This window comes from Anopheles funestus, chromosome 2RL, assembly GCF_943734845.2.
Source record: "Anopheles funestus chromosome 2RL, idAnoFuneDA-416_04, whole genome shotgun sequence".
NCBI classification, from domain to species: Eukaryota; Metazoa; Arthropoda; class Insecta; order Diptera; family Culicidae; genus Anopheles; species Anopheles funestus.
The window spans coordinates 84,472,898-84,488,724 of record NC_064598.1 but is presented as its reverse complement, the minus strand read 5'-3'; the positions used below and the strand labels follow the sequence as shown (position 1 = coordinate 84,488,724).

At 42.1% G+C, this 15,827-nt stretch overlaps 1 protein-coding gene and 1 long non-coding RNA gene across 11 annotated transcripts in view; one reads left to right on the top strand and one right to left on the bottom strand.

Moving 5' to 3' along the window:
* LOC125764462 (ras guanine nucleotide exchange factor P-like) overlaps positions 1 to 15,827 on the bottom strand; it is a 227,678-nt gene that overhangs the window by 56,674 nt on the left and 155,177 nt on the right. The window lies entirely within an intron of this gene.
* Positions 1,192 to 6,861, top strand: LOC125764578 (uncharacterized). The gene is made up of 2 exons (XR_007418472.1): positions 1,192 to 6,232; positions 6,336 to 6,861. It is a non-coding gene; the product is annotated as an uncharacterized LOC125764578 (long non-coding RNA).

The window sequence follows — 15,827 nt, the reverse complement described above, 5'->3', positions numbered from 1 at the left end:
AAGCAACGAAAAAAAAAACGGTCTGATGGTAAAGAGAACCAAGCGTTGAAAAGACTGTGCTGGACTGGTGCTGTTGATGCAGCTGCAGAATTTATCTATTCACCATTTTTATGCGCAACATTATTTACTGACCAACCATTTAAAAAAAAGGTTTGATACAAAACAGCACAATTAATGTGCTATTTTAGTTTGGTAAAATATTTAATGACTTTTTACACTTAAGGAAAGGATTAAAAAAATATTAGAAAGTTTAAACAAAACAAAACTTGAAAGTATAACACCGTCATTGTATGTTAGTGGTTCCATCCACTCATTTGTTGACATAAATTGTTGCCATAAATTTTAACAGCCTCCTTCCAATAGCCCAACACTTCCACAGGCAGTGTTGGCAATAGTTGGGCCAGAATAAATGTAACCCATTAATGTCATACAACGGGCACTAGGTTCGCTCTAAAGACCAGTAGCTGGTGTAAGAAAAAAAGAAAGAGGAATGGAAATAGCAATGCAGTCTAATCCGTCAGCGAGTAAACCATACCTTTCCTTAAGCAACATATACAGCGACCAGCGGTTTCCAACAAACGATGGTTACTGTCATTCTTCACAAATGGCAAACCGTTTTTCTTTGCAAGCAAGCTCCACACACAGGCATTATAGTTTTCTGTCGCGGAAAAAAACGTTCCACGGTGCTTAACTTAATCACGATTGTCAATAAAAACAAGCGTTTCAACCATTTGCAATGGAAAATATTGATGCAATTGCACTTGCATCTGCACCGACTGTTTGTTGGTTTGGCCCGTAGTAGAGATGCAAATCTCTAACGGCTGGCAGAGGTGGACCAGATCCTGCTGTCTTTCACACACTGGGTGGTCAGATCTGCATGATGGATCGATGCCTAGCGCACCTTTTTCGAGTGCGAAAACCCGCGGTGGCTTTTCGACCATTCGGGCAACATAGCCGATGCCATCGATTGATATCGTTAAAGAAACGACAGTATGGAAGAATCATTTTTCATGTTTAGCACCAGCATAAAATTCACTGTTTCTGTTACAGTAGCGCCACATCGAATCGAAGGAAATTATCGGTTCTAGAAATCAATGCTACTGCTCGCTATTCAGCTACTCAGAGTAAATGTGAATGGGGGTTAACGAATGTTTTTTTTTCTAACACGTCTAAATTTGAATACGTAAGGAAATTAAAGACAAAACTCAATTAAAACAACGAAGAAACGAAAGATACAATACTATAATTCAAAAAAGATTTCATGTCATACAACAGATAATTATTTTTTTAATATTTAAAAAAAATATTACATCTGATGGAGGCGGCTGGTACTTTGTACAAAATTTAACCATTTCATTTTTTAAGTTAGAAAATTTTGTGTATTAACGGAATTAAGAGATAACTAAGGGAAACTTAATTAGTTTTACTACCCGTTTGACTATACGTTTCACCTTTTATAATCTGAACACCAAATTTTTGTATATCATATCAGTGGCGAGTAATTTAATCACTGTACATCATCTATCTGGGCCACCATTACGTCGGTTCGTCCGAAAATATCACCAGCACGGAATGTCACCATTTGACATTTCAGTCCGTGCGTCCGAGATTGTAAAAGAAAACCCAACACTGCTTGTCCGACCGCAGTGAGTATACGGTATGATCTCATCATAATCAGGTGACACCGGGCAGATAGAAGCCGATCGGCAAGATTAGCCATGATGGAGATACACCGAACCGTCCGTCGACTGACAACCAGCCCGAAAATCACTCCCGATGGCGTACTCGAAACAGTTCATTTATGCTTAGATTTATGAACCATACGAAAACCACTCCCGGCCAGTTGAAACTGATGGTGGAGAATTTGGCAAATAAGCAAGGGGATGCGATGGTTTTGTCTAATTGCAGGAATTTATCCTACACCTTCCTGGGGACAAGAAGCAGGTGCCACTAATGGGGCAAAGTGAGTGTGGACAGCCGTTGTTGCAAAAAAGGACGCTTACGCCCCAGGGGCAGTGCGAACGTTTATCCGGATCCGGCTGAATGGCAGCCCAAAATCCGAACGTCAACTCTCCGGATTAGTGATAGAGCATCTTGTTCGCCGACCGTGATAAAATGAAAAATTATGCGCATGAAATGGAGCAAGGTGTAAACAAGATTTCGCTACCAATATCTTATGCCAACTTCTTGCGTAGGTTTCTAGACGATTGGGGTCGGGGAATTTTTGGGCAGAATATTTCGGGGAGGTAAAAGATACCTCAAAACATAGCTAAAAATAATTGACATTTTGCAAAGTTTAACGTGAAATTGTTTTGCTACACAGCAAAGGTTCCAATCTTGAAACAGGTTGAATTGTTTTCAAGAAATTCAAGCTCTGGCTCAATCCACCAAACAAGATCTGACATTGAAGCTTTTGAATAATTCAATGGACATTAAGCAGTCAACAGTAGTGTAAGCCTAGTCAAGCGCAGATGGTAGCAAATCTCACATCATCATCCTATCAGTCACAAATTCCATGTCTGGAGAAATTGATAGCTTAACAGTTTGTTGTATACCATCACAACAAAGAAAAAAGTACGAATCGATAAAGGACATCCACAATACGTCCGACCGTACCTCAAGAGCCAGTACCATAGAGACGAGTACGACTAAACGGATTACACCCACATACAAAGACACACACGCGTGTACAGCGAAATAGCTCCATCTGATTGTAAGCCATCCTCGTTGTTTTCTGAAGTTGATATTCAGCGAACAACCGATGAATACTCGAGAGAACGATAAAGGGAACATCTTAAGATGTGAAGTGTTTCCCGCTCATTGTCACACAAGCGGAACCGGATTCTGATCAATTATTCATACAATTCATGGATTCTAGAGATTGTCTACCATTTTCTAGGTTCCATTTCGGATTGAATCACCGTCCGGGTTATTGAACAGTTACGCTTGTTACGCGTTTATAGCGTACACGACTTTAAAGCTATTCAGCATCCTGATTTTCCATACTGTTTCCATACATGCACACAATGTAAAAGGTAATACAGAAAGGAACGCCAGTTAACCTCTAAGCCCCAACCTCTTCCATTAGTGCTTCAAAGGGTTCTGCTTATAATGAAAACGAAGCGATACGGTCCTTTCTAATGGCTGTTGTAAGGTCGCAGGAATAGATACGACGAAGGCAACACAAAGTACTTTATATCTTACATGCGTCATTTGTGTTCCCCTATTGCTTGGAAGAAGAGAACCAAACGAATCACTCGCCCAGCAAAAAAGGGGACCGGGGGTAAATCAATCAATCGTAAAACTCTACCATCTTGTCGTAAGTTTATCGTTACTTTTCGAAATGGATTTCTCATTCGTTTTTGTCAAATGGATCGAGCAGCGTTGAGCGAAACTGTCCAGGAAATGTCTTCATATCAGTTGTTGATACGTATTGAAATGAAAAGAAATGAAGATGGTATTTGGATATCGTTTTCGTATGATAACAAAAAAAAGAGAAGAAGCACATACATATTTCGCTGAAAATAGAAGCATTTCCAACCGATTGCTGATAACACTCAACGGAAAACCCCGTTCTTCCTTCCGGACGTGACAGAAAAGTCATCATAATATTCATTTTCGATGAGTTGTACAAGGAAATGATGGAGTTAAAAATAACGAAAAAAAAACCCCTTTCACATACACCAAAATATTGTGGTTCAAGAAAGTAACAAATACTAATCTAAAAAAACACACACAAAATACCCCAACAGTATCCAATGCCGGGTTGGCTTCTATTTCGACAACCAATCCAATCAGACTGAAAATTTAAATCGTCTAGACGTCGTAAAAATACGAGGCGAGGTATGTGGCTGAGGCAACACGAAAGAGAACTGTCGTCCCGGCGAAAACGGCAACACAGTATACCGAGCATAACTCGGATGTCCTTTTTTCCGTGGTTCCGAACCAAACACACTAACGGTGAAAAATTTATCACACTGAAGCAGGGGGCACACATAGCGAAACACACGCGTAAGGCGTTCGTGGCGGAAAGCGAACGAAAACGTTGAAGCAAGGACGAATGTACCGGAAGTAAGTGTAGAGCACAACGGAATGGAGCCCTTGAATTTCCGTCCACACGAAAGAAAATGAACAGTGAAATAACCTCACGTCAGTAGTGTGCTCAGGGTAAAATTGATTGGGCAAGGTTCAGAAAAGTGCTACAGTTTTTTTTTCTTCGCCCTTTTATGCGCAGTACCACGGGCACTACGCAAGCCAATCGATACACGTCCAGCACAGTGCAGCTGAAGTCAACGTATCGTTTGTTGATGATGGAGGCGGTTAGTTCCAGGACATTTTTTGAGTTCATCTTGAAAGAATTCATAACACTATTTTACTACTGGGGATGATCTCAAAATCTCTTCTATCGATGTATGTTCAAATACCTTGGAAGATATGGATCGAATCTCGTCTAGACTGGACTTCCGTAAAAAGTACTCATTACTATTGGACCATTAGCGAAAGATTAGTTTTGGTCTGGCCGCAGTAGGTCGTTGAATCAGCTTAAGTTTATGTATATTTCGTTTCCTAGAATAATATTTTAGAAAATTGAGTTCCAAAATATCTATTTAACGCTACTTAAAAGTAATAATAGGTCTACGCTACAAATTTAGATTCTACAACAGTAATTTTAAAATTCAGAAGTCAGTTATAAGTCAGGCATCAGCACTACTTCAGGTCCGTCTGTCCGTCTTTAGGACATCATGCCTTATATTATTGAAGTAACGCAAAACATTGTAAATGAGTTTGAAAATAAAAGTTAGATCCAAACGTTCGTGATAACGTAACGTTATATGAACGTTCGGAATCACGCATTAATAACATTACTTTAATTTATTCTCTAAGAATTCTATAAATACAAAGTGTTGAATATACAAGATTCTGAAGTTCTGAAAGCAGGAGTTCTTGCATGACTGCTTTCGCTAAGAACATATTCTTTACTTTCTACATTAATACACCATTTTCGAAAATGGCAATTCAGCTCGACTGATGTAGACATATCACCAGCACACGGTAGCAAGTGTAATCGTGCCCCGTTACGTACATGCTACAATCTTGAACCATCACTCGCAATCAAACATCGGCAAAACCTTGGTGATGAGCAACACCAGCGGAAGTGGCCCTGCTTATTATCTTTCCACGGAGATCCAACCGTACGGGGTGGTTTGAAGTAGTGCTTCAGATAAATAAACTATCAGAGCAAATGGCATCCCTTCCCCGATAGTCTTGCCACCACAATTCCACAGTTCCTTACCGCAAATGACTCCGGGTTTTCCGGGAATTGATAATCGCTTTGCGAATGGAATATAAATTAATGAATATTTATACCGACTGATACGCCGGGCGACTGCGCAACTTCTCGCTGTATCTAGATGCCACCGAGGCAGTTTTCCGTAAAACATCTCCCATCGCTCTCCTCCTGGACATTCGTCGAGTCGGTACGGCTAGTAAACTACTCCGGCGGTTCTGATTTCACGCGAGTGCTTAATCGTACAATCGGGGCAGCGTCCGATATGGAGTGGGGAGTTAGGTTCCCCCAATCCCGTCGACTTGCGTCCTCCTCCGGGATGCCAGAGTTCCGTAGAAACAGTGCAGTCTGCTGTGAACAAACACACAGCAGCAGGAGAGTAGATTTTCTTCTCCTGTTTGGTATACACTCACGTAGGTGGTCGTATGCACACCAATATCGCGTTGCAAACCTCCGGTTACAGCGATGGCGGCCAGATCGGATAAGCGCAAAACCCTACTACGGCGAATGTGTTCGTATGAGTTCATGCATGTTTGCATTTATCTCGCGGCCCGGGGTCAGCCCGTGGTCATCCACCCGATGATCCGTCGGAAGCGGCATGAATGCTCTATAAATAAAAACAGCCTATGTTCTAGCAATCAGATAAACCTTCTTTCTTGCGATCTCTCTTTCTCTCTTTCTCTCTCTCTCTCTCTCTCTCTCTCTCTCTGCCTTATAATAACACTGCTAATGCATTGTACTGCTGAGCGATGCACGATGCATATGCAGGCGAATTGGAGTGTTGTTGCCATACGGCCAGTAGTGTGCGCGAGATTGTTCACCAATCGACACCATCATCAAGAAGAGGCCATGGACTTAATCTTTCCATTGCCCTCCCGATTACCAAACCATCCTTCCCCGATCACCCCAACCCGCTGCTGTTGACAGCCGATAGGATGGTGAACGGTGAGTGCGCTTTTAAATGCATTTCATTTGCAAATGCATGAGAATGCAACAGCCACGTCACATACATACACTGTTGACCTCTCTTAATCTCCGCTCAATCCAGATCAAAAACCACGGCAGAACCTCATGATGGTGGTCGCCGTGTGAACGTGTTCCCAGTGACATATGGGATATCATATCGATGAATCTCGACCCCTTGCCGATATTCCTGACCTGCCCGACTGGGACTGACGAAACCACAACGTCAACATTTCACGGTAACACCTCGCGAACTGTGATTGCAACACTATTGCAACAGAAAATGGGTGGTTTTATTCAAGCGCATCAATCAAGGATGCAACGCAAAATTGAAAAATCAAATTCGTATCGAAAGGAGTCGTTGACAGTATGACCGAATGATAATGTGCGATCGTACCTCGCAAGGAAGCGGAATGCACTGCGTCGGTAATGTGCGAATGATTTATTCATACACCGTTAAACGAAGCAGAGCGAATTGTGTTACGATGTGTGATTTTATAATGATTTGCGTTCGGTTTCTAAAGTCGTTTCGTTACCACATAAATGGTTGCTAGATTCAGGTTTGCCGTTTAATGGCAAAATTGATATAAAGTTATTTCACTCCTAAAACATATTCCTCTAATTAAGCATTTACTGTTTTTACTCAGCTCTGGGAAGCTACTGTATAAATTTCCTTTCAGCAAATGTCTTTATCATCACTTAAGGTTTTGTGATATTTCACGTGCAGCTTCAAAAACCCTTGTTGTTGGATGGTGTATCATTTTGATTCGGTTCAAAATCTTCATTTTGTCGGCACACGATCATCAGCACCAGATATGAGCCAATTAAAAAACATCCCATAAAAATGTTTCCAACAGTCCAGCTGGCCCTGCTGGAACCATTTAACACGTAATGTATTACTTTAAGCTTCCAGTGGGCACCAAAAAAAAATATGTTCGCATCCGGACTGCTAACCATCGTTGCAATAACTCACCAAACAACCCGTCAGTCACGGCTTGTTGCAGTGGACTTTTTGATAGCTATTTTACCAAACAGAGGAAGTACACCGAACCGTGGTCTCCGTCTCCAATCCGGACCACCCAACAGAAGATGGCAGAAACAGGAAATTTAGCCTCATTGGACTCACCTGCAAAATTGAAACAAAAAGAGAGAAAAAAAAGGGTGAGTAAATCGTTAACCAATCTTGGGGAAATGAGCATCTGATTAGCAAACATAGGGCCATACATAGGTGGTGAAGATGAGTTTTTTTTTCTTTTAAATTGTGATATCGTTTGATTTTGCACAAAAAAGCCCCCAAACATCCTCCCATCGTACGAAAGGTACGAAAGCATACTGCAAAACGACACCTGAGATGATCACCTCCCCTCTGAAAAGCGGTAAGGTAGAAAGTGAATTAAGAGAACGAACGAAAAAAAGAAGCTCTAGTTCAGAAGCTTCAAAACACCAAATCGTCTACGCGAGTGAACGACATAATAAAACTCGACTCATGAAATTTAATGCTTTCCTCTGCGTGGCGCGTCTGTACGGTGGTGGTCGCAAACAGGTCGGTCTATCCTGATGTGGAGGGTTTTTTTGATGTTGTGTGTGCTGGTTTTAATGTGTCGGAAATTCTGACAAGGTTTTTTTTTGGCTTGTGTGTGCGCCACTTCCCGTCAAAGATACTGGGCCGATCGAAGGTATACACAAATGTCAAAATAAGACATTTATTTGGAAAGACACGAAAATGAAGAGAATGGAGCAAAATGGATACACTTAAAATAACAAAACGGAAGCTTATGATAGATGCACCTGTCGCGTGGAAACGTTTCTGATTCGATGGCATATAAAAAAATGCTCTAACCTACCAACAAAGAGGCAATAACGTTCGCCCGTAACTGGAGCTTCTCGAGTGCGTAAAAAGTTCTATAACCTCAAATTTGAGTTCCACATCGATTAACCGGCACTAATCGGAATAAAAATGAAGAGAAAAAAATCCTCCCAAAAATAGTCTTCCTTTTTATTTCATCTTCCAGCTACACACATCTGCACCTTGATTATCCTTGCACCGACCGAATGCGGATAAGCGTTGCACACAACTGAATCGTTCCCACCTGCTACGGTGTTTTTTTTCTTTCTTCTGAACGATCAATGTACCACTGGATGAAGATCTACAACCCGGTTCTTGATGGTTGGGCTTTTTCCAACAAGCCAAAAGAATGAATGACTGGAAAGAAAGCTCTCCACACGATCGCATCCCGTGAGTTCATCTGTGCGCGTAGGGAACCCGAAGCCACAACAGCTTGCTAGCGTGGTTTGGAACTGATAGACACCGGCAACAAGGGCAGGGTTAATCGAATGGAACCGAATCCGTGCTTCTTCATCGTTTCCAATTCGTTAGCAAAGTTCGAAGCGGTGATCATCCACCTTCACCGCCACGATCAGGTGGCAAAACGGAACATGAACGGAACGTCTTGAATTTGTTCCGGGATGGCTCAAAAAGCCATCGAACTTTTCGGGTTATGTCTTTGCCGCTCGATACAGCCGTACGAAAATTCGAACCATTCGAAGCAGACAAGCGCGAGCGACATTGATGATCGTGGAGCGAAAATAAAAATGATCCCCCCCACCAAAAACACAACAAACAAAAAAGGTAACCACGAAATAACGAAGCATAACATGATAATCTACCACGGTGGATTGTTTTCTGGTTGTCGGCTTTTTGTGGGTTTTTGTACCAGATAACGACACATGCCCTTTTTGCTGGGGCCGTGAAAAATTTCAAGCTTTTGTTTTAGGGTTTCGTCTTAAATGTTGTTGTCGAATCGATTTACCCTCTACAACGAAATTCCAAACAGAAGGAAACAACGAAAGAAAAAAACACAGAAGCGGATTAAAATTTCCACCTCAATGGCGCTGAGGAGGAGCGTTGGGAAATTCGACTTCCCCCGAAGTTGAGTGCAGCTGTGCAGTTTGGCTGGCGTGCAGGTGGTGGGAGGTGGCCAGTTCTCTCCCTCACACCCATTACTTCTCACCAGCAAAGTAAGAACAACGGTCCAGCAAGCTCGTCCAGCATTAGGCTCGCAAACGGTTAATCTATATTTAAATCAGCACCGGATCCCCATAAATCATTGATTTTTATGAATATATTAACCATGGCGCATTATTATGGTCGTACCGTGTGCCCCCCACAGCTGCACTTCCTTCTGCTGTGGTTTTGCGTTTGTTGTCCAACTGTTTCCTCGTTTCACTTCATCGAGCGAAAGCTATGTGTGCACCGTGTTCCTTGTGGTCGAGGTTAAATTGAACCATTGTATTTATTTCAACCGTGAATAGAGTTGCAGAGACTTTCGGCTCACAAACAAAAAACACAAAAAGCTACACAGCATTCGCGGGGCAAATTTCGTTTGGTTTTTGGCAAAGTTTTGTCCAACGCGAAACAAATCGATACGATGTGCGCAGAGTCTGTCATCCTTGGACCATGGAGTAGTCCAGATAGCGAATTCATTGGGTAGCAATTTTAAACGGTATAAGCCCAAGTTGGCTGTGAGTGAGAATAGGAATATTTCTCACGATTGTTTCGCGCAAATACACTGGGATACCGATTATCCGTGGCCATCTTAACTTCAACTCTTAATCGAATAGACAAATTTTATTTTTTTATAAATATTAATACCCAATGGAGAATGGAAGGTTGGTCTAAAATTTTATCATTTCCATTTGTGGTCACTTGTTTGCGATCATCGGTTTTGCAGTTATATGTCAAATTCGTCGGCGTTTCTGTCAGCTGTCATTCCCAACCTGCAAGGATAATCCGACACCTAGATAACCGAAATTTCACTATAAATTTTAAAGATCTTTTAACATACTGATAAAGAAATATAAAACAAAAACAAAAGTACACTAAATCGAACTAAAAGTAGATGAAACGTCATCTCCTGAGCATGCACAAAGACTTAATTATATTTGCGCTACCAATTTGAACAAATCTTTTAATGTACTTGCTGTAACAAAGTTATCATCAAGTTTAACTTTTGCTAATAAAAGCGAAGTCAAAAGAGGAGCAACTTGTGACCTAATAGACAAACCGCCATCCTTCGACTGGACAATTTGTCAACGTGTCGAGATCGGCTTTCCTGTGAAGAAATGGTACTTTTTTCGCTTTTCCTGAGAATTTTGCCTCGGCACAAAAGAAAGAAGACGAAAATAAATAGCGTAACTGCCTTTTGTCCTCACGATGATACTTTCGTCTTTAGCTTAATGCCTTCTTCCGTTCTGTCTGACACACGCCAGCGGGAAAATGTTTTCACCATGGGTAAGGTAGTAGGCAAGCATATCCGCATACACACAACACCGTTGTAGCAATCTGCTCTTTAACATCAAATTAAATTAAGTGAAGCTTTACGCCACTCACATACACACACACACACACACACACAGACGCAAGCGGTTTACCTTCCTCGAAGGAAAATGGGAGGAAAATGCGAGTCATCGCAGAAGCGAAAACCCGGTGCGTTTGAGTATGAGAATCGCCGTCGTCCGCATGCCGTGTGTGACATGATTTGACGGTATAAAACCGAAGCATGTTTTCTCGCCTGCATCATAATCTGATAAGCTTTTATGTCACCTTCACCGGTACGACGCATGGTGGAGCCATAACCAAAATAATAACAACAACAACAAAAAAACTCTCAGTAAAAGAAACCACTCAGGCTGTGCCTTAGGTAAACCTGAAGATATCTCGTGAAAACTGAACACCATCAGGTTTCTACCAGAACCAAACAAACGCTTTCAGACTGGTTGGTTGCCTGCCTCTGAATGCTTGTGTGGATGATTTACGACATTTCTTAATCTGGCCATCGAGCGCGTCGCGCCATCGCGCGGGTTGCCATTTCGCTTTTGTTTTTGACGCCAAAGAGACGTTTGGTTTGCGTAGTTGTGAGCGAGTGTCGTTGCGTTCTTCTCTATCAGTGTTCGTCTTTGTGTGATAAAAAGGGGGGAATGAAATGTAAGTACGCACAAGAAACGGCAATCGCTGTCCACACCCACGCCCGTTTGGATCCTGACACATTAGGTCTGTGCATCTTCTGGGCATTAAATTTCTTTCTGAGCACAGAAGTAAATTGCATATGTGATAGTATCGATATCATTGGGCAGACGCGAATGTATTGGAGAAAGATTAGCATCCCATGATGATGACGTTGATGATGTGCAAGATGCAGCTCGTGCCATTGCAGCGAGTCGTTCAAGGCAAATATATAAAAGAAAAAATGAGCGTACGGTTTTCTCCTCATATTGCCCTGCCCGGCAATACTGTCAAGTTGCTCTTGCCAGACATAAACAATTTGTGCCCTTTTCGCATGCCAAGAATCGCGCCTACGGCCAAGACACATCACACATGCCACGATGTTTATTGTTTATCTTTATCTGTATCCGTCATTTATGCACAAGAAAAAGGAAAAAAAAGAAGGTCCAAATGCGATGGCAAACCATGACAGGATTGAACGCTTCATGGCATTCTGATTTTATTAATGTACTGCAAGGAACGCTACAAAATGCATTCCTTCCTTTGTTTGGACATTGGCATTTTTGGTGAGTGGTTTTTTATGAATATTGTAAATAATTTTTCCTTTAAACAGGTTAGAGAAAAAACGAATTATGATTCGAGAAATTAACGTTCGTAAAAAAACATTTTAAAAATAAAAAAAATAGTGAAATGCAAAAAGATCAAAAATCACATTGTGATTTTTTTACTAAATGTATTTTTTATGTTTGCTGTAAATTAAACTTTAGCATTTAATTTGTTTTACAAAAACTCTCTAAAGAAAACAGGTCCAATAAAATCTTTTGGAAACGTTAGTTTGATCTTATCAGGGAATTTTAAAACATTGTTTATACATTATATTGATACTTTTGGCATTTAAACTCATTTATTGAAAACAAGAAACAAAATCAACGCAAACACAACATCAAAGTTATCAAACGAGCGATAAAATAGTATTCCTTTCCTGCACATTCTACAAAACTCTCCAGCAAAGCAGAGAAAAGCAAACAACTCCTCGTACGGAACGATCGTTCGCACATATCACGGCCCGATCATCCCAGACCGTGGAGCTACCATACAAGCGGTTTTATACGATGTCGATGATGGCAATTTGCATACACCAGTGCGCATCTACACGCACATACGAAGCTAACAGGAGAACAACATTCGCGTATTTTAGCGTGGCGTCGCGGTCAATCACCGCGCGCATAAAAATCCATCTTGTCATTCATTCTACCACTTTGCTCCCCGGATGAGCCCGAGTGTCAAGTGGTATCTGCTGGGAAAGCGGGGAAAAGTTGAGGATTGGGGGGGAGAAAAGGAGGAGTTGTATGGCAAACGCCGAAGAATCGTTGAACCGATGGAGTCACCTCGACGAGGGGTAAGAACCATACCGATGTACCCACAACCTGCGACGAACGCTTACTCACACACACAATATGCTGATGATGGTGACGATGATGATGATGATGACTGGCTGCGAATGATAAGTGGTGATTGTGTGATAATATGCTAAAGACACACGCACGTACATGTGCGCACATTGCTGACGATCGAGCGGGTGGACAACACCGATCCATCCGATCGTTCGGAACAGATAAAATGCCAACCGAATGAGGCAAACCCGCAAAAGCTGCCTACTGGCCCATTCCAGTTGTGGAGTTCAACGAATCCGAGAATATGATCACGATCGGAACTGCTTAAAGAGCCTTTTTTTACGGTGATTTAACAATTTATATGTTCCACACAAAGAAGCACGAATGGTTTGTTCTCCCATTTCCCACTATCGTGAGGTGTTTATCAAATATTAATTAAGGTAAAATTTAATAGCCTCACAGTGTGGTGATCAAGAACTTCATTCATGGAGGTAGTTCCCCAAGAAGGAAACGTTAAGCTTTTACTGCTAATAACTCACCACGGATCTACGTGGTGATGTAGTGGTCTTGCACGATACTGTAAGCAACAAAGCAAAGTATTACACCTCCAGATTGACAAACAAATAACAACTAAAAAACCCTGGCACCATCTTTTGGTTCATTCCGAGTACATATGGTGTCACATTTGTTCGCCATGCGATGACCTCAAGATCGTTTCCCCAATCGATCAGGAGTTGCGTCGACGAAATCTTGTAACTTGAGGTTTGCGATTGTTTCACTTCACCCCAGAACTCCCATAAATGGGGTTTCGTGTAGTGAATGAATAATTTCGCCCCGGGTAACTAACATGCTTCAATGTTTGTATCACACCCTACTCCACGTATCTTCCGGTACACCTTCACTGGTCGGAACGGCGAACCGAAATGATTATATTGTGTCAATTTTGAGTCCATTTACATTTATATCAACTACGCCCTGAATTTGAGTGGTGCGTACGTGTATCTAACCCCGTGCCGTTGTTAACGGCTCCTACTCAAGAATACACCGTTTACCTCTTGTCTTACTTTGTTACTTATTCTTACGGTGGGCGCACTTGAGTTGAGTCACTTTATAAATATTTCATCCGTAAGTGAACTCGGCGAGGGAAGAACGGTCGATGTGGTATGTTTTGCAGTTCTTAGGTAAGAGTTCGTGTCTTTTGCAGTGCCTAAAGCGAATGCGTCTGCAAAACGATCGCGAATTGCTTGGAGACTTACACAAGATGCACAACACACTTGTCTTCCAGCAAGTTGTCCGGGGTGATGCCTTAGGGAGTAACAAATATATAAATATATAGGATAACAACAACACCGCGGTTCCAACAAGTTCGTCGTGCGGTATCGTCATTGCGTAGGATGTACTAAGACTTACAATACCTCTTCCAGTATGTACGGTACATGCAGCGGAGTTTAAAATCGATTCAACGTACACAAAAGGGCGTGGAGCGGACGCACCACGGTACTCCAAAAGCAGCAGTCGACTCTATCGCAGCATCTGTTGCCATGTACGGTAGCAATATGTGCTAATGACTGACAAGCAATAGCGTACGACCGTGTGTGTCTGTGTGTTTGTATGAGTTTCTAAAACCCTGAAGATTATCATTAACACGTATCGCGACACTGACAAGTAGCAGTGGCAAACAGCAGGTACCAATGGAGGAACACCCCATTCATTCTCCAAGCTGTAGGTTGTAACCTGATGCAGCTGATAGTGGAATAACGTTTCGATGCAGATCCGGTAGGACCACCAGGAATGGTAAGATACAACAGGACGCACAACCAAAGTATGCAGGCCCGGATGCCCGGATGATATCAGCAGCAACAGCAGTACCACACCTAACTGACGCAAGTTCTTCTCAGCAAAGCCTCACGACCCAATGTATCTTCCCTCCCATTCTCTCAACTACGGAAAAAGGAAGTGAAATAAAATATTCTTTAAATAGATTAAAAACATCTGGATTGCAATTTATCAGCCCCGGCTGATGGACGACACCGTCGTTCTACGCTCGCGTCAATGAACCATCGGCCGCATTTCGGTAGCGTTTACCGTTTGATTACGATCGGGCGGGTCGACTTTGACTTTTGCTTGCAGCGGACAAATCTTTTACCCATCGCACGAAGCAAAAGCAACGCATCGTTGGCAGCAAATGAGATTTGGACCGTTTGATAATGAACATATTATGGGCCGGTTGATCTTTCCACCGGCAAAATGCGTTACGTGGCGGCATGGCGGTACAATCTGATAGTGAATTTCGTACGGACCATTTGGAGTGGCGGTACCGTTTGCGATGCATCTGCACTTTTTCGCCCGGACGGATGTGCTGAGACGGGGCCGAGTAAAAATAATTAAATGTGAAATACGTCCCGGGTGCTGTGCATCGGCAATCGTGCTGAAGGAAAATGAACCATATGTTGGAAAATTTTAAAAATATACAACCCTTTGGAGTATGCGCTAAAACAAAAAAAGGGTTTGTGTTACTGTAGGAAGTTTTCCACAAGAAATATTTGCACTTTATTTTATTTCAAAATAAATTCAACATCACGATTTTGATCAATTAAAACATAAAAATGATATTTTAAAGTAAGTTGCTACTGCTAAAAAGGAATTTCTTCTGTTGCAAAATTAATATAAAAAAGCAAAACTTCTCGATACTTCAATTTACGATTCGTGTCCCGAGTGGTACAATTAAAGCGAAAACAAAAAAACAAAAACTGTCACATATCTGGGTCACTGCGTCAAGCATGTCGGAAACGATGGATGCATCGAACCGAATGGGTAGATTTTATTCGCTTATCAAACACACAACGCTCACGGGACGAAGGTCATACTTCCAATTGGATCGGATCGAATGCATCGGGACCGATGATCGAAACGATGATGCTTTGATTGCCAGTCGCGCTACAATTGACCGTGCACCGTATACAACCAGGTTCGTGTATACGTGCGCAACGAAATTCGCAAAGAGCGGCTCAGAAAGCTGTTAAAAGCAATTCCGAAAGAAAAACGGTTGGGAAAGTGCTCTTGACGCAGACAGGCGCGCGCGTGTGTGAGAGCGGGTCGCACACGCTGATGGGATGGGTGGGCAAATATTACAGAACATTTCTCAATTTCTGCACCGGTTCGGTTTTGGCTTGCGACTGCA